The sequence below is a fragment of the Macrosteles quadrilineatus genome, unplaced genomic scaffold (genome assembly GCF_028750875.1).
Source record: "Macrosteles quadrilineatus isolate MER2022 unplaced genomic scaffold, UCM_ALF_1.0 Scaffold_9__3_contigs__length_116548681, whole genome shotgun sequence".
NCBI classification, from domain to species: domain Eukaryota; kingdom Metazoa; phylum Arthropoda; class Insecta; order Hemiptera; family Cicadellidae; genus Macrosteles; species Macrosteles quadrilineatus.
This window is the reverse complement of record NW_026542602.1, coordinates 33,047,727-33,066,857: the sequence shown is the minus strand read 5'-3', so window position 1 is coordinate 33,066,857 and position 19,131 is coordinate 33,047,727. Positions and strand designations below refer to the sequence as shown.

Below are 19,131 nucleotides of genomic sequence, written 5' to 3'. Positions count from 1 at the left end.
ACAATAATTGATGTAAAGACAATAATTAGCTTCAGTCGTGATTTAGAAGAGTGGCTCTAGAGTTTGTGGATTAGTTTGAGGTTCATTTCCATGCTAATTGGCCTATAATTAATTACAAGCACCTACCTGCATACTGATAAACTTGCTAATCTTCATATGCAGCTTTTGACTTATCGTGCTGGATTTCGTTTATGAGGGCAAAACGTAAAATGATGATATTCATCGTTAGTTTTAATTACAGTATCTTAATTGTTGCTTTTACATACCAAAATAATATTATTTACAACTAGTTTGTTACATGAAAAATAGAACTTAAACCTCAGGTTTTGCCGGCTCGAGATAGGTTTTAAGCTCGAGAGCCTAAAACGATCGAGAGCTACAAAACCATTTCGGTCCGTGGTACGAAGGCAATTTTTCACCACACTATACCCTATTACCACTACTCACTACAATAATAATGCATACTGATAGTCAAAACAACTACAACTTTAAGGTTATGTGAAGAAATAACTTAAGGATTCAGAAAAAATAGTAATAAATAGTTGTTAGCCTGTGGTGTCAATACATCAATTCTATTGCAATGCTATGGATACTGATTGTGTGTTTAATGCATTCATGTTTTAAGAAAGTAAGCGGGCAGCTTACTTCAGATTTTGCGGCCCTAGGGATGTAACAACATGATCGGTCCCCAAATGACGATGACAGCTGGCATGGCCAGCAAAACGTAACTTTCAGCCACCAAAATAGCTAAAAACATCATAGTGTGTTGAAAAAATACTTACATGTCATACATAACATTTTACTTTTGTATAATTAATGTTTTTGTTATTTATAAATGTACAGCTGTTGGTTTTTTTTATAATTTAAATCCTTAATAGCACACATCAAAGACAATCTACATCAAAGGTGGCTTATTTGCGATTAACGCACGTTAAAAAAGTGTTAATATTTTAAAACTGCTCTATAAAACCTTTCTTAGAAACTTCTACCTGCACTCTATTGCTACCTCATAACGTTTAAGCACTACAGAAGTAGTGAACAAATAATGTGTTAAGATATCATATTAGATAGAAGGGCACTAAAAGGGCATGACGGCTGGGGGAGGAAAGCCCCGTTTAAGCTTTTCAATTCTCTCTGCTTGTCCCAAATCTTATTTTGTCTCATATCCACCGGGAAATAAGATGTGTAATGTTTCTCCTTGTTGATCTCCCTCACAAGCAATGTTCCACTGCATTGTGTAATGTAGTTTTGTTGGCAGCGTTGATTATCTTAAACATATAAGGTTCGGTTCGTTGCAAAGTTTGTAGATTAAAACGTGTATTGGGCTTGGTTGTTAAATTAAAATCGGGTATTTAAAAGTCTGTTAAATCGATAGTTAGTGTGGTCGATCTTATTTACTAATCCTAGCATCAATCATTCATAAAAAAAAAATTTAATACTAATTTTATTATTATTACTTAATTACATAAACATTCAGTTTTAAATTATCATGCAGAAAATTATAACAGTATATTAACTTTGAAAGAGCTATTATTGATATTGACTCATACGTTGATATGTATCAAAATAATACGGTAGTTTACTTATTTTAGTTGTACAACCAAACATTTACAACAAGGTTTAGAATACAGTAATGAATTCTCACCAAAATAAGTACTCGTATTTTATATGTTTAGCCTAAAGGTTACAGAAGTATTTAAATTGCAAACGCAGTACGTCATATCGCGTGTTATACTTACAGTGAATAAACTAATTATTAATTAATTAGTTGAAAGAATTTATTTGGAAACACATTAAAAGTTAGAGCACATTTCAGTTGAACTGCTTGTTCAGTGATGTTTCTAAATAACATTTATAATCTTTTAAATCTAATGCAAGCCAACAAACTGTTATAAAATATAACTCTCCGTCTTCTTTGTAGTCAACAGTTTTCTTTAAGCCCATGTTACTTCCTGAGAATACTAAGTCTAAGTAGGCGTATAGCCTACCTAGGAAGGGCATAGTATGTTCAAAATAACATAAAATATTGCATGTCAGCCTAATAAAACAAAGAAACTAGAAATAATATTTCTGTAATCGGGAAATTGGATAAATTTTTCATAAAATAACAATATTATTTTTTTTGTGTGTTACAGTAAAACAAAAACTTCTACACAAATTGTTAAATAAATTAAATCGAATGCATGACAACAATTATCTAAGTTCATTTAACGATTTAAATGTCTTTAAAATTGAAACATAGGTTCTAGCTGTATGCTTAATGTATAAAGTTCTAAAATGTTTGTTATGTAAAGAGGTTTGCTTCGTGTTACCCATAAAAACTCTCGCTCTTTATGGCGGGAAAAACGAGCGAAATGAAATTGTAAATGGAGGGAAGGAAATAAAACGTTATATAGCTCAAGATAAGGATAACATGGCCACACGTACGTGCCTGGTCGATAAGGCCTACTATCACCAAGGTGGTATACATAGAGAGTTACCTTACAAAATTTCGGAATAAATTTAAAATATCATTTATAATACCCAAAATTGATTTCGTAACAATTTAAATCTAATTAAATCTCTTATATAAACTGTTACTTTCTTTAGCTATTTAATACTAGCATTTGTATTGTTTTGTTGCTCAGCTAGCATGAGTGTAAAACGTCAATTAAAATTGAGTATTTACAACCTTGTTACTAAACTTAGACATTTATCACATTTGAAGTTTACAAAAATCTATCTATTTAGCACAGAGATTAGATTTTAAAGTAGAAACCAATAAATTATGTTGTGCCTTAACGTTTTTTCATTATTTTGAAACAAGAATTGATGAGATTGACCCCACTAGTAAATGTTTTAGTATAACTTTGACAATGAGGCTTTTCAGTAGCAGATAAAATTTAACATGAAAAATAAAATAAAACAACTGGGAAATAAATAAATGATTTTATGAAGTTGCTGATTTGATCGAAAATAAATGGAAAACAAAATTTAGAACATATAGTTTGTATAATTTAATTTAAGTACAGGTTAGTACTATTTTTTAGCTCTCTATCCCATCTTCTACATCAAACTACATACAAGGGAAAGATCAAACAAATGTACATAAAAACCTATCTTACTGGATATAGGATTGGATTGCATGTGTATTCAAAGCTACATTGAGTTTACAGATGATATCGTGTGTGTCTGAGACCCTAGTGTAGAATAAGCTGTTAACTAAACAACACTCGGCCCCTTATACCATACACTATTGAATAAAACGAGATACCTCTTACTAGGAACAGTTTCAATTGTATCCCCTTTAATTTTGAAACAGATTACGTTCAATATCAACCATCATATAAGTAATGGTTTTATTGTTTGGTTTTCTATCAATATTAAACATAGTGTAGAATTAATAAGTATCTTTCTAGTTGAAAAAGATTTGAAACCATACACAAACAATTCAATGCTGCGTTCTTTTCCTCAGGCCCATACTTAAAATGGGATGTATTTAGGTTTGGACATTCTAGGTTGATAAAAGGTCAAATAATACAATATGTAAGTAGTAAAGAGAATTATTATTGCTATAAGTGAACACTAGAACATTTGAAAATATAACTACTTCAAAGTCCAGATTTCGCGCTGTACAGTTAGGAAAAATGTTTTGTAAGTGTATCACATTTGACATGCCCAAGGAGGGACTCAAGTAACTTAAAAACCTCGTTAAGTCTAAAAGCTTATTTCACAATAGGAGTGATATGTTATTGGGAACGTCAAAATGACAATAGTATTTTGAAATGCATGTTGGTAGTACATCTCCTGTCACAATTTTTTTATATAGATTGTGCAATAATATTACCATTAGGTTTTATGTAGTTTTTATCAACCTAAATACTTATGAAGTAACTAAATAGGGTAAAACGATACTGCTAAACTTTAAATTTTGGAAACTCCTTTTCAGTAGAAAACCACTCAGTTAAAACTTCTCACCTAACTACTCAGGTCTCCAGGGACTATAAGCTGGGTCCGAAGGAGTTGAAGTAGATTAGTTTTAAGTTGCCAAACATTCCTAATGGTAATTTCAACTTAAGTTTTACCGCAAAAGACCTAAAATATTGTTATATTTTCTATAATGTTTCCCCAAACAGTTGAAATTAACTTTAAAAGATTACTATTAACTTTTCCACTATGCGGTACCACTGTGACACTAATTTGCATATAACTTGTATGCAATACAATACTTAGTACCATTATGATGTACAATCGTATGATTATGCTTCTGCACCACGGATTTATACCGTATCAAACGAAGAGGTTCAATAAAATGTTGAAGAGCTTCACACGTTCCTGTTGCATAAGTAATATCGCCACCCTTTATATTGCTTCTATTACTCTAACCTAAAGTCACTCGAGGGAAAACTGCGTATTTCATTTGATAAAATGCTTCCTGATTTTTAATCCTAAGTTTGTAACAGATGCAGGACTATTTATTAGTTATCAAATCGATAGCAGTAAAATCACCTACTGCTTAAATTATCGTTCATATTAGGAAAAAAAGTAGATCATGAGAAATAATGGGTAGATTGTAAAATAATTGTTTACTTTCTGCTAGACAGAAAATTGTTAAATTCAAATATCTTTAACACGGCCATATTTGAAATTCGCAGAGTTGTGAAAAGTCTATAACCCTAAATTCTACACACCAAGTTCTATTAATATTTTTGATCATAATTGAAAACAAATGTTTACAACAATAAATTCCTGAGAGATAAAACCTTTTTATCAATGATAACACGACCAGTTATACTTCCCCACCACTCGAACGATGTCATGAAACCCGTTGAATGGGAGATTTTAAGAACGAAAGATGACGTCAAAATCTTTGTGACATCACAAATGAGTTTCCGGCTTCGGCTAGGTTGGGGTGACGCCAATCTATACTGTTTGGGCAATGAATACAGACCACTTTCGTCATTGGTTTGGGCCACGTTTGGTTATCAAATTAAATTAAATTCTCTTTATTCGTTTACAGTACAAGTTGTAGAATAAATAGCGTCAAATTACATATTTTAATATATACCTTACCTTACTTATTGTAAAACAGTTATATTAAAAAAATGAAATATTTTAAATTTGAATTTATGTTACATTTCTTGCATTCAAATATTTATCCAACGAATATAAAGACAATGAAAGGAGACAATTGTTAAGTTTTTTTACATTTAAATGATTTTAATCTAATATAATTTTAGGTAAACTAAATGCAAATTTGATGGCAAAGAAAATAGTTTTTTCTTTATAAGAGATTCCGGCTCCGGTCAGACTGAGGTGACGTCAGTCAATACTGTACGAGCCGCGTTTAGTTACCTCTCAAACTGTGGAACAATCGATGACGTCATGAGCCCTTGAAGTCGTGGGTGGAATTCTGGCTCCAGCCAGACTGTGGTGATGACATGGGTCAAGTTTTGTTACCTCTCAAACTGTGGGACAAACGATGACGTCACGAATCTTTGACGTCGTGGGCGAGATTCTGGCTCCAGCCAGACTGTGGTGATGACATGGGTCAAGTTTGGTTACCGCTCAAACTGTGGGACAAACGATGACGTCACGAATCTTTGACGTCGTGGGCGAGATTCTGGCTCCAGCCAGACTGAGGTGATGATAATCGATACTGTACAAGTCAGGTTTAAATCTCAAACTAAGAGCGAACAAATTACATTATGGATGAATATTCCAGATTACGGTCATTTTGTTTTCTTAAACAGTTGGTAAGGTGCTTCGACATCACTTTCCAGGTTTGAAAACATATGGATTTACTTGGTAGTTTGAGTTTAAAGTAATGAATTTGTATATAATATATTCACATACATATATTCTATTACCACTAAAAAGCTCGGTTTCAGTTGCTTCTGCCAAGAAAATTTATTTGTAGTTCTTTTAACTCTTTCGTACAAACTAAAGTATGGTTGTATGCTTGAGGGTGCTCCTCTTATAAACAGAAGTTTGCTGGTGTACTGGGAAAAGTCAGTAGCTTGTTTATGATGGGTGCTGAGCTCAGCTGTCTTTTGCCTTTTAATTGATAGCCCTAGCTTAAATACCAGTTAGTCCATTTTTTGGGGTTACAAAGGATATCATGCCATTCATTTATTCCTCTTTTGCTCTTTCAATTTCAAAACATGCTCCGTATGCCGGCGTGGCCCAAATCTAATCTAATCTTTTCAAACCTACCCGATTTACCCCTCAGTAGCTTATAGGGTTGCGTTATCTACGACACCTACGATGTATATCCCCGATATCGGTGACAAAGCACCAGTATATTAGCCAGAAACGTGAACGAAGCCTTACAACGACCTGTGTATTGATCTACTGTGTCTGTCAAGCCGCGGTCATCCAGCCTTCCACTATACCGAGTTTTATTCTTAGATCGACGTTTGATACGGTTTTTACATGTTCAGTGAATTATATATTTAGAATGTTATCCAATCGCCAAACTATGGTAATAAAATCTTGCGATTTGGCAGGGATTTGCCGTACCGAAAGTTGAATTTCTTCATATTAATCTGAGTAATTTATTAGTAGCGTTTAAGTGTTAGCAATCAGTTTTATAGTTTTCATCTGGTTTACTTTAAACTACTTTTAAATGGTCATACAATTACAACTATTACTATTACGGTTATGTATTTAAAAAAAATCAAAGTGCCCTCCAAGTTAGACTAAACCTTTTTTAGGTACCTTGAGAAAAGATTTTTTGTCGAGTTCTGTGAATAAAAATCAACCATATATCAGTTGATAAATATGGGGAAATTTAAAATAACATAAGTATATGTACACATACTAAGAGCTACATCCATGAAACTCCTAAAAATCTCAACATGTTACTGCTGTTTCCACTCTTAATGTTTTATATTGGGTAAACAAAGTATACTTTATTAGGTTATATAAACATCTCTTTCATGTATATACTAGGACAGAACATGATTTATTACATACGAGTTATTGTTTTGACAACAAACTAAAACCATGACCAGATTCGTGAATATTTTTTTCTCTTTTAAATGCAAAGGCGTCACTCCGATTTCATTTCTATCTTCTAGAAATATGTGGTTACAAAAAAATTGTTATTGACAGAATCATTGTTGCACTATAACGTTACGGTTTGTAAAGAGGTTTGTATTCTTCTAACATAGTGACTTATTTTACCGACTGCGGCGGCACAGCGCGTCGAGGTAGCAAACAAAAAGTTAAAGGTTGACATATTATTTAAAACCTCCCTCGAGCTGAGGTGAAACCCAACCCAACTCCTTCTTCTCCTTCTTCTTCTTCTTCTTCTTCTTCTTCTTCTTACAACAACAGTGGAACTTAGCTCAGTTGATAGTGTATTTAACAAGATTTACATCCTAAAATCCGTATATTATTTTCCAACGGTCTTTTTTAAAGTCATTGGAAATTACAGGCTTTTAAGAAAACGGCCAAATCCCTAGTGCTTAACATCGAGCTTTTTATTAAACATTATTATTAATCTATTGGCCAATAGCATAATGGCATATGAGTCCACAGCAGCCCAGATGGATCTTATTAGCAGCTCACAGATTTAAAGGCACGAACTATAACGAATCTTTGTTTGAAGTTCATTGTTGGTGATGATGAGTTAATGTTGTTTAAAGGTTTATTGCGGTTATTCATCACAATGGTAAAAAAACAATATACAACGATATAACGACTCAGCTATCTCGACAGTAAAAAAACTTAGAATCAAAGAAATTTTAATTGATTAGTATTAGAATATGGGGTGTTATTGTGGTGGAAATAACAATTCTGAAAGATGACATTTAATATCGTATTATTTGCAAAATATATAAAATGAAATAAAAAAAAGCCCCTTGCATTAAGATTAGCTTCATAATTTCCACTTTTGCTCTACTTATTATAACTAAAAAGTTTCTGTATGTCAAAATAAAGAATTTTATATAGCAAAGTATTACAATGGAGGGCTTATAACCCCATACAACTATCTATTGGTTACAGACTTAACTGGATTTTATAATTCATAAATATACACACCTGACTGAATTTTTATAAATAAAATTATTACCACACTTGACCACTGGTATTTTATTTAAAAGTGTTATAGTTTTACATACAAAAAGAACGAGTGTGAGAAGCTATATTAAAATTAATATAACCACCAAAGAAGCAAGAGGCTTAATCGATAAAAATCAGATAGACTGGTTAAAAATCGTATGTCTCATCAAGATGAGATTTACTTTTAGGAGTGTGTGAATCTGAATATAAAGTACATTAAACCAAGCATCGTTAGTAACGACGACTTTCAACGCGTAATAACAACATATGTAACAGATTTTCGCACGCGACGAACTGATTGACCGACTTTTCTACAATTACTCAAGTCAGAAACAGCCAATTTAGATCATACTATACAATAAAGCTTTATATGGGCAATTTACTTTATAAAACACCAGTAATACCGAATATATAAGTGACCAGTGACCTAATATATAAGATTTATATTTCTCCTGCCATTTCAATCATTTATTTGATTCAGTACTTTAAGTTAAATGAGAGATTATTTTTAAAGTTTCATCTTCAATAAAAGATTCAAAAATTTTATTATTACTTTTGACAATATTATAATCTTAAATATATATTATCTGCGATGACCAACGAATCAATGTACAAAAAAGAAAAATAAATTTTAAAACATCTCTACAATGTATAAAACCGTGTACAATATATATTTTATATGTTAATAATATAATGTTGTACCGTTATAACAAGATTAATTATTTTATATCCCCCTAAATATAATGCTTCAGTACAGTTCTACATTTCTATATAAATTGTAGATTTGTTGTTAATACTTATGTTAATGTGAATGTAAACGTATTTAAAAATTGTTTGGAGAATGTAGGACCTTTTTGGTACATTATTTATATTTTGTGTACAGTTGAATCTGTGCATAGAAAAAAAGTTTTGTTTTGTTAAATTATAATTTCATGTTTGCTTATAGTGATTCCTTCTTGAGAGACTGTAAGATTAATATATGTCATAATTTTCGTGAATAAAAATAATTGATGTTTAGTTTTGTGTTACAAAATAAAAATCACTTAGACTTAATTATTAGCGACTTATTATAGGTGTCGATGACCTCTAGTAATAAAGTTCAAACATGTTTTGGAAACTAGAGTCAGTACGAGAATTCTTGTATACTTTCCCTGAAGTATCTAATTTTAGAATCTAATAATGTTAAATTTCGTTATCCAAAAAAATAATAATACATTATTATCTTATATATTAAAAAAAGGTTTGCGGCTCATCCAATGTTTGGAACTCTGATATACACCTTGAAGGCCAGTAATGGCTTCCAGTATTCCCCCAATGGTCACACCATGTAACAACGTAGAGCTAATGATATGAAGATATGATAAAAAAGGAAGCATGTTAACCCAATAAAAAAGAATAAGGAGTCATCCCCCCACTAACCCCCCCCCCCACACTAGAATAAGGAGTCAGTTGCGTTTATTAGAGATCTTTATCGATTTGACAATTTTATTTCACAAAAGAAAAATTGAGTTATAAAATGTAGTGGCTCTGTTAAATTTATAGGAATTGAGACTCGTACAATTCAAGAGTAAAGTTCTGCAAATGTCTTACATTAACGTTTTAATTAAAATCAATCCAGCTCAGTTTCATTTGACGATCTTCGTTAGCTCGATTTAACTAACTAGGATTTAGTAAATGTTCTCTTCATTTTATCTTTGTAACAGCAATGGATTATGTAACTGGGACGATGTTTCATGGTAATTTATAACAGTTGGGATGGTTTTAGTGTTATTCTTTAAGCTTAGTTCGATTTGTTTAACAGGTGGCTGGACATGATATGATAAGCAAATTAATGCATGTTTACTAATAATTCAAAACGTTAAATCTTTGAACATTTAGGAGTGGCATTTAATTTCTTTGATAAACAATATTTCTGTAAAATTTTGGTAAAAACCTCTCATCTATAAACTACCACACTTCTACAAATATATTTTCCATCGAAGATTTAGTAAAAGTTCAAACCATATAAGATATTCTAACTTAAATCAGTAAAGATGTATCAAACGTCCCGACAGATCTCTAATATAGCACAAATGTAACCGCTTTGCAAATGTTAACCTATTTCTTCTACCAGAAACAACCGATTAAATAAATAACTCAAAATAGATTTAAAAAATAAAACAATCAAGGATTCTTGTTCATTTGATTTAAAGCGAAATAGTTTATTTACCACACCGTGTGTAAAAAAATAAAAAAATATGTAATTTTTTGATAAAAAAATACGTATTTACACGTGATTGAGGAATGCAATAGGTACTTTGTAACAAAAAATTGTCGTACCTTTTGTAAAACTAAGATTAAAACATAACAACAAAAGTATTTAAGCATGAGTGGAGTAAGATAATATAAAAAGTTGTCAAGTATGTGATAATGTTAAGTATCTAAATTTGTTTTATGGTTCCTATTGAATGAAAAAAACCTGCAGGAAATCAAATTGTATGCTCATTTCACTACCCTACTTGCAAATAGTGTTCATGAATAATGGATTGTGGTCTAGCAATGAAGGAGGAAATTAGTTCCCCGAAGTTCGCAACAGCTGTCTTAGGCACGCACAGTGAGTTATGTGTGTGGAAACATAGTTGGTACTACTGTGGTGTCGCCAACTATACAAACATAAATTCACCTTTCACACTAGCAAACTAATAATCTACAATTTCTAAGATGTCAAGTACTTATGGGTTGACGAAATAATGTTGGCCTCCTTAAAATAGTTGCAGTGATCAAAATTTTAACAATGAACAATGTTTACGAGTATTCGACGACTTTTACTGTCATACCTATATAAAGATTACGATAAATTAACGTAGGTCAGTAAATAATCAAAGGATCGAGAAATAATCAATACAGATTGAAATAGCCACAATTGAATTGAATTGAAGAAGTGTTTTTTATACGATTTGGTCGATAGAGTTTCGGGAAGTTTTAAGAATTTCATAATAAGGCCTTACAGATACTAACAATTTATGCCAAATTTATGCAACATGAAGCCAATTAAAAAAGGAACTAACTATGAAAGAGAATTATTTTGAATGTTATAGATACTGTGTAATAAGAAATACACCAGGCATTTTTTATAATTTTGTCGTACCCACAGATTTAACAACAGCTTGGACGAGTAAAGGTTTATGGTCGATGTTTCAGTCGTTTGTGATGGGATTTGAAGCTTGGTAAAACCTTTCTAACGTTCATTGAAGCCCAAGTTTATCCATAACTTGAGTTCATTTGATGTTCTGGCAGGATGGAAAGTTTACAGAACAGCATTTGAAACTTTTCTTCATTTGATTTGAGACCCATAACGTTGTACAAAACAGATTTTACTTATTGTATTTTCGGTTTGCAATCTTTATCAAACGCAAGCATAATATTTCGTGGGTGATTATATTTTACAGGATTTGAATTCTCCTTGTCTAACGAAGGAAAAATTTAACTTTTTACAAATGTTCTGCAATGAACCTCTCAGTTAATATTTGATAGTAGGCAATAACGTCAATCAACCAAAATAGGACGACCTGTTGTATAGTTTAACCGAGCAAAATCTGCAAAGCCCCTGCTCACTAGCTATCTTTCTGTTGCAGCGTGGATGGTTAAGATTGTGGACTCAAGGGTTGCTTGCACAACGCTAATATTTAGAACAGTTTTCATAAAACTATTTGGCAGACATTAACACTGCTTTAACCCTTCTTTTTGAACTGAAGTGGAAAATATGTAAAAGGCATGGTTAGAACAATTAGATTATACAGTGTATAGACTACTGAGCTGCACAATTGAGTAATATTACAGGGAAACCAAGGTGACTGATACTGGAGGGGTGATATGATACTGAGGTCCAGGAGAAGTATTTGGCGCAACTATGCAAGCCACTACCAGCGTTTGTTTTGATAAGGCCGATATAATCTGATCCAACATCCGACAAAACTAATCAATCAAACAGAACTTGTTTGGTTAAAAAAAATGAAAATTTCTAAAACATTAACTTTTGGTGTAGAAAAACTGTATAAACGTAAAGTTGTTGGATGCCCAAATTAAATCTTACTCAAACTTCATTGAAGGTTTTGAAAAAAAAATACGTTTACTTATAGAATACATACACACCATACTTTTTTGGCAATGGCAATTACTCATTACGCCCTACTTTTGTGTCAATGTGTATATAAAGCTTTCCCATCGCGTTTTTTAATATCAATACATACTTTTATTGTTTACGATTATCATTGCATTTTTCTGTTGCAGATAAAAGGGCGTTTAAAATTCGTCATTGCTGGTGAGTAATTGAGTATCTTAATAAGTAAGTTTTTTATGGAATCAGGAAGTCTTAAGTTTTTGATATTTTTATTGGTAAATACTAGCAAATTCAATTGGTATTACTTTCTTCAAAGGAAAAAACCCAATAGCAATATAATACTTAACCTAATAAAACCTTTTATCTAAATTAAGATTGTTAAAGAGACCAAAGTTTGATAGTTCTGAGCACTGTTGAGCTTCCTAGATGTAAGAAGACATGAGAAGGTTTTAGTGCACTTCCGACATCTTGTATTTCCTGCTTTTTCGTCTTAAGTTTGTGGTCAAGTTAACTTCCTGTTTGAAGTGGTACGATACAATTTTGTTAAGTTTAGATAAAAAAAATCTAATGTTATTTGGCTTACGAGTTAATCTACAGTTCAATAAGTAGTTGCCTTATGTTTCTCGTATTACTTCATTTAAAACAATTATTCATTGCAACAGTATGCTATGTAGTAATATAATTTAATAAGTAGTAATTATATCTGTTTTCAATAATTGAGAAATGGAAAGCAGTATTTCCTTTTGGAATGTATAAGTGCCTTAGTTAAAAAAACTTTTGGACTTTAAGACAAAGCTATAGATTCTTAGGGTTAAGTATAGTAAAATAAATAAATATATGGACATTTTAAAGAAGTATTACACCACCGAGTTCAATTATTTAAAATAATCACGTAGATTTCATTATCCAGCTGACTCTAAAGTAGTAGTTCGTTGTTATGAGTAGTAATTATTAACAGAAGACGAGATGTGACCGTTGTCAATAAAGTTGTGGGATAAAAATGCATAGTTATATTTCATATTATATAGAAAAAATCAAATCTAAGATGTTTTGAAAGACAGAGTATTATAATCCTTAAGTATAATATCAAGTATATTACAACACAAAGCTCAAGTGACTCTACTATCAGAGGAAGCTTGCGTTTGTAATGTTGTGTCACAGCAATAATACCAAGAACTATGTTAGCCACTTGCATAGTTCATGGGTGTCTGGCACTGTCACCAGATGGTGCAAACTTCACAAAGCTAATTTGCCTTTGTTATCTCAAAGTGTCTGGCCAATTCTAGGTATCCAGTACACAAAGTGATCTATAGCATACAGTTCTTTTTCCCATCACTTTTCTTATTTTCAGAGTGAATTTGTTACCGTTTCTTCTTAGGTAAACACAGACCCCCCTTTCTAAGATGTCGGGGGCCTTTTTATTTACAGTGTGCAGAGGAGGTTAGGTTACGAATCTAGTTCAGTTTAGTTTATGGTAATCTCAAAAACATGGTAGTGTTTACAAGGTTGCAGTTTTCTGAAATCATAAAAAATGAAACACGAAACCGTAGACCAAAGATTTGCCTCTCGATTCCATTAGGGTGCTTCCCCTAAATACTCTAAAATTCACACATATCTTATTCTATCAAATTTTACAGCCTTAATATTGTGAATAAAAACGTACTATACAGTATAGTTTGTAGGAAGGAATACAATATTAGATAATAGATACCTCTTTAATGTACATTATGTGAATGTTGCTACATCACTTACTACTTAGATGGGACCACAGGTGAAATCAAATCAACTATAATAATATCTTTAATTTTTTCTTATTAATAAAAAGTATTAATATGTCTTTTGCTAGACTTTGTTTCTGTATCAATATCCTGAGCTCAGCTTTTTATTTCTGAAACAATATCCGAGCCCAAGAGCAGCAGAGCGTCTTTAGTTCACCTTTTACGAGTCCATTACTCAAATGCAAGAGTTCCATGAGAAGAGCAACCTTTTACAAGGAGTGGTTTTATTTTACTCTTCCCACTTTACAAAGCTTTTACACTAGGTTTCAATTACTCTCAAGGTTATATGAAGTTGACTGTGATAAATATTCCAAAACCTCTTAAATGATTTAAAATATATCATGGTGGAATGGCCTCTGGATCGTCTGAATCAACTATATAGTGGTTTAAATTACCTTGTTACTGTCAAAACGATCCTTTGTAGTTAGTAAGACTACAGCTGTTTCATGCTTCGAATGAAGCACATCATCAGGTCAGAAGAATGTCAAGTAGTCTTCATATTCCTCGCAGTGGAGTTCGTCAAAAGTTTAATAATAAATAGAGAACAAAACACATAACACACGGAAACACGAAACATTTAGTATTGGTCGACCAAACGACGTACAACAACAACGTGGTAACAACACACGTGATACGGCGCCGGTTGAGGGTAAGTCGCGACTTACCGACTTAATATATGTATAAAATAATACAAGATGTGTTATCACAAGCTAAACAACCAGAAACACATATATATCCAGGGACAAAAGATTTAACTGCAAAACTTCGTTCCAGACCTGATGCTTAAACGATTAGTAAAATAACTGTATCTTGCCACTGAGCTGCTCTTTTAGTTGAATCGTCTGTTTATGATAAAGGGATATATAAAATTTTAGAGAAATTAGTAGTACAACATACTATTATTTTAGTGAAATATTTTCATTCTTTTCTAGATTCTACGCCCTTAATACTTTGGTATTAATATTTTGGTTGTTAAAAAACACAATAACATTCCCAAGTCCATTGTTAAGTTACGTGAAATCTTTGATTATTATGAAATCCCTTGAAAGTTTGTCACTGATCAATGAGGGCAAGTTAGTTCTGTCAAGTTGGCAAAACAAACACTGCGGTTTGTGTACATATCTGAGACACTTGCAACCATTGTGGCTCTGATGCCAACATTGCAAACACAAATCTCCCACTTGCAAAGATAGTTTAAAAAGAAACAATACACGTTTAGCAATATATTTTGCGTGAGCACATTAATCAATTTAATACACCATAAAGATACGAAATATATTCTAGCGTGGGCCATGTGCACGAGACTGGTCTTATGGACCTTTTTTATGATCATGCACAAAAATATGCAACGGTGAAATAAATATTGTAATTAAAATTTAATAAGAAAATACAATTTAGAACTTCACCTTCTTAAGGATACAGTATTTTTACTCGTTTATTTTGAATTTGAAACAAGAGATAACAAATTAAGTGATGGTCTAAATTAGGTAGTTCTAACTTTTTACTTTCTCCCCCTATAGTAAGTACAGTTTTACTTTTGCCAGGTAAGTCCGTTTTAAATATATAGGATAAAAATACCCCCGCCGCAGCAAACCTGCCGACTAAGCGAATTTCCATTTGTCTGAATTGATTTTCAGTTAAATATATTTTAATAACATTAGGTTTAACGAGTACCTAGGTTTGCTGCTACAAGGAAACTAATAAAGTGTGTTTTTGAGTAAAATATTGATAGCTTAGTACAAAATAAATAAATTTGCCAAGTTTGATCAAAATATATCCACAAACAAGCAAACTACAACATTTGACAATATTTTCCATAAGAATAACATGGGAATTTTAAATTTACTATTTTTTTAATTTTCTCCGTTACTAATAATCGAACAAAAATACTTTTATATACTAAATTATTTGTTTTTTTAAGCTCTTTAATAAGGTCTAAAGAGAAATCGGGAAATTTTGTGTTTTGAGGGTCAAAAGTGAGAAAAACCAATTTTTACCCCATAAAACCCCCCGTAAAGTCCCGTTCCCATGGTCCGATCGTGCTGGTTCGCGAACTCATTCAAGTTTATCCCGCTTTACACCTTTAAACCAAATTTCATCAAAATCGGACAAAAATTACTCAAGTTATCGCGTTCACGGACGTATATATATATATGTCTATATATATATATACATATATAAAAATTTGAACGAATGGTGTTTTTGGCCTCTGGGGACATCAAAATGAAAAAGTAAATCAGTCCCGGGTCTAGGTCTTACCGTGCCACCTACGGCAATAGCTACTTACTTCCCTATAGGGAAATTCGCTAATAATACTCAATAATAAATTAATGATACGGATACAGCTACTTAACTACCTATACTTAACTACTTTTACTACTATATACTATATACTTACCACTATATACTACTATATACTTACTGCTACTTACTGATTACTGATACTTACTGATAACAACTCTGATACTTGTTGAAGCAACAGAAAATGAGAGGAAACGTAACTCTTTAAAAAAATCTTCCCAATGTAATGTTCATAATGGTATACTAACGTGGTTGTAATGCCATTAAAAGATCTGCCGGGAAGTTGACCAAACAGCTAACTAGACTAGACTAATTTCTAAGATTGTTGTTACAAAGCTGTGATTAAGGATAAGAAACCAGACTGTTACAGAAGTTTTGCCGTTATCTTGACCTGAATCGTCTTCAATAATGTTCCTTTTACATCTTTCTATGTCTTTTTGATACAAAGTTATGTTACAATCCGGTATGGGTCACCCAAATGATAAACTATTGTATTTGTTAACTATATATTATTGTTATTATTATTTTGTCCTAGGACGCTAGGCACGAGCCTGGGATTGTTTTTCACATTAATTCAGGCTAGACATAGGGGTTGCAGCATTATCACTTAGATAAAATCTATTGGTGACTTGGCGGGGATCGAACCCGGGACCTCAGGAACTAAAATCCCGCACTCTAACCACTACACCAGCTCGCTCCCCATCTATATTAATAGGCAAGCATGTTTCTTTGAAACATGTTTCCCAGCTCGTGTACATCGCAGGGAAAATCTATGCATATTGTTAGAAAAATATTTTACTGTTAGATGTGCAGAATCCCTTTATAAATTAAAATATGCTCAAAAATAAGCACAACAAATGGATTTAAAATTTTAAAAATTTAACATGGCCCTTATGGGTTGCCATCCTGGTGACGAAATAACAACGACATATAAACAGAAAATCAAAACTAATGGAAGAAATTCCAATCACATGTTTTATTTACAGTGTGGGGTGGAAATAGAGAAGTTTTATTTTTGGTAGAGTTTTCGACCATTGGACGACCTCTATTTTGTATTGAGTAACAACTTTTAAAAAACTCAATTTTTGTTATCTTTATTTTTTTGTTGAATTCATAAATGATAAAGTAAATGTATGATTATTAACTTTGTTTTATGTAATCTTGCAATAACCCTCCAGCTAATTCCAATGCACTATCTAAGTTTACAGTATGCATTTCTATAAAAAGTTAAACATTACATTTATTTATGTTAAGGGTTAGTTTCAATTTATCAAGGAAGGGCAAAAAGAAATAAATATTTGTTATGGTATGAGTATCGTCAAAGATTCGATTCAATTGCAAATGCAGCCTGAACACATAACCTGTGGGGAAACGGGTTTAGTATAAAATTAGTTTAAGATTAACAGAACTCCTCAGGGAATAATAGTTTGGTAGATGATAATGATGTTATTCTCTGAGGTGTGTGAAAACCCTCATATTCCCATGATTGCATCTTATATGTTTCATGGTAACCAAGAACTAATAATATTGCTCTAGAGAATCAAGTATAGCAGATTGAAAATGAATTACAATAGATTGACTCACTTAGCAGATACAGAAAAATAAATTAATTTTATTGAAATGTAAAAACACATTACTGTGTATAATTAATGTATGAAAACAATCCACGAAAACAAAATAGCATACTTTAGTTTGAGAATCAGCAATCGCTTAGGTAGGTCAACGGTTTATTTGAAATTTATTGATAACTGAATTAAATTTGATTTGACTGTCATTTGTTTCAAAGCCAAAATAAATTGAGAAAAGCTTTTGGTGCTGAGGAATGCTTGATCATAAAAGTAATTTTACCTGATTGTTATGTATTTTCATTATATTGTAGAAGCCTATAAATGTAATGTTACCCATACACTGTTATCCACATGAATAGATATACTAAAGACAGTTTCATAACGAAAGAGGATCAACCCCTACTGTAGAGCTTAACTTGACACCTGGAGTGTTTGGAATTATAAATTATGAGTCCATGAAACATTCCTAAATTCCACTGTAGTAGTCTGTTATTACCTCAAGATAAGGTTACTAATAGTTTTATATACAGCCTAATTTGTAGTCATATGGAACAGAAAAGTCAATAAATTGTAATACAAATCATTCTTACACCTTTGTAACAATGAACTTGTTTGGGACTTATAGCAAAGGGGGAAGTAAGCTCAAGACAATAATTGAGACAAAGATGGAACTAATTTGTGTCATTGTTAGAAAGTTGTGATTGTAGCTGAGAAACGTGACATTGAAGTAGAAGTTTAGACTTTATTGTACCGAGACTAATCATTGAACAATATTTAACTTTTGTAAATAATAATCTTATGATTCTGGAAAACAATGATTAAATCTTACTTATATTATAAATGTGAAAGTTTGTGTGCTTGTTAGTAAATAATAATAAATTTGAAGAAATCGATAAACACGATTTTGGTTAGTTATCACCCATGTATAGGTTATAGGCATTCTTGTCGTTTAAAAAATGCTTTTCTTATAGGCAGAAAACAACTTTTGAGGGTTCAATTAAGTTTAAAATATAGACTTCAATATGTTTATTCCATTATGTACCGACACTAATTATTGTCATTGTTCTTTTTGATAAATATAGATCAAGTTTAATAAGTGTCTTTTAAGTCTTGTCTTTGATATTTTTAACACTAATGATTGTGCATTGTGTCATTTGCTTTGGTGAAATTAAATGTTTTAATTCTGTGATATAATATCCAAATTTGGTAAACTTCTTAAAACGTTATTTATACAAAAAATTATCATTACTTGTTTTGTTTGTTATCACACAACTATTTACGTCCCTTTGTAGTTAAACGGAAATTGTTATTCCTACAATAAGCTAATACAACAGAA

General features: G+C 31.8%; 1 protein-coding gene across 1 annotated transcript in view; it reads left to right on the top strand.

The window, feature by feature from the left end:
* The window catches only part of LOC129003315 (uncharacterized), a 298,914-nt gene that overhangs the window by 13,460 nt on the left and 266,323 nt on the right, over positions 1-19,131 (top strand). Inside the window, exon 2 of the mRNA XM_054431607.1 lies at positions 12,319-12,349. The gene's annotated coding sequence lies outside the window, so the exon portion shown is untranslated. The remainder of the gene's footprint in view (positions 1-12,318; positions 12,350-19,131) is intronic.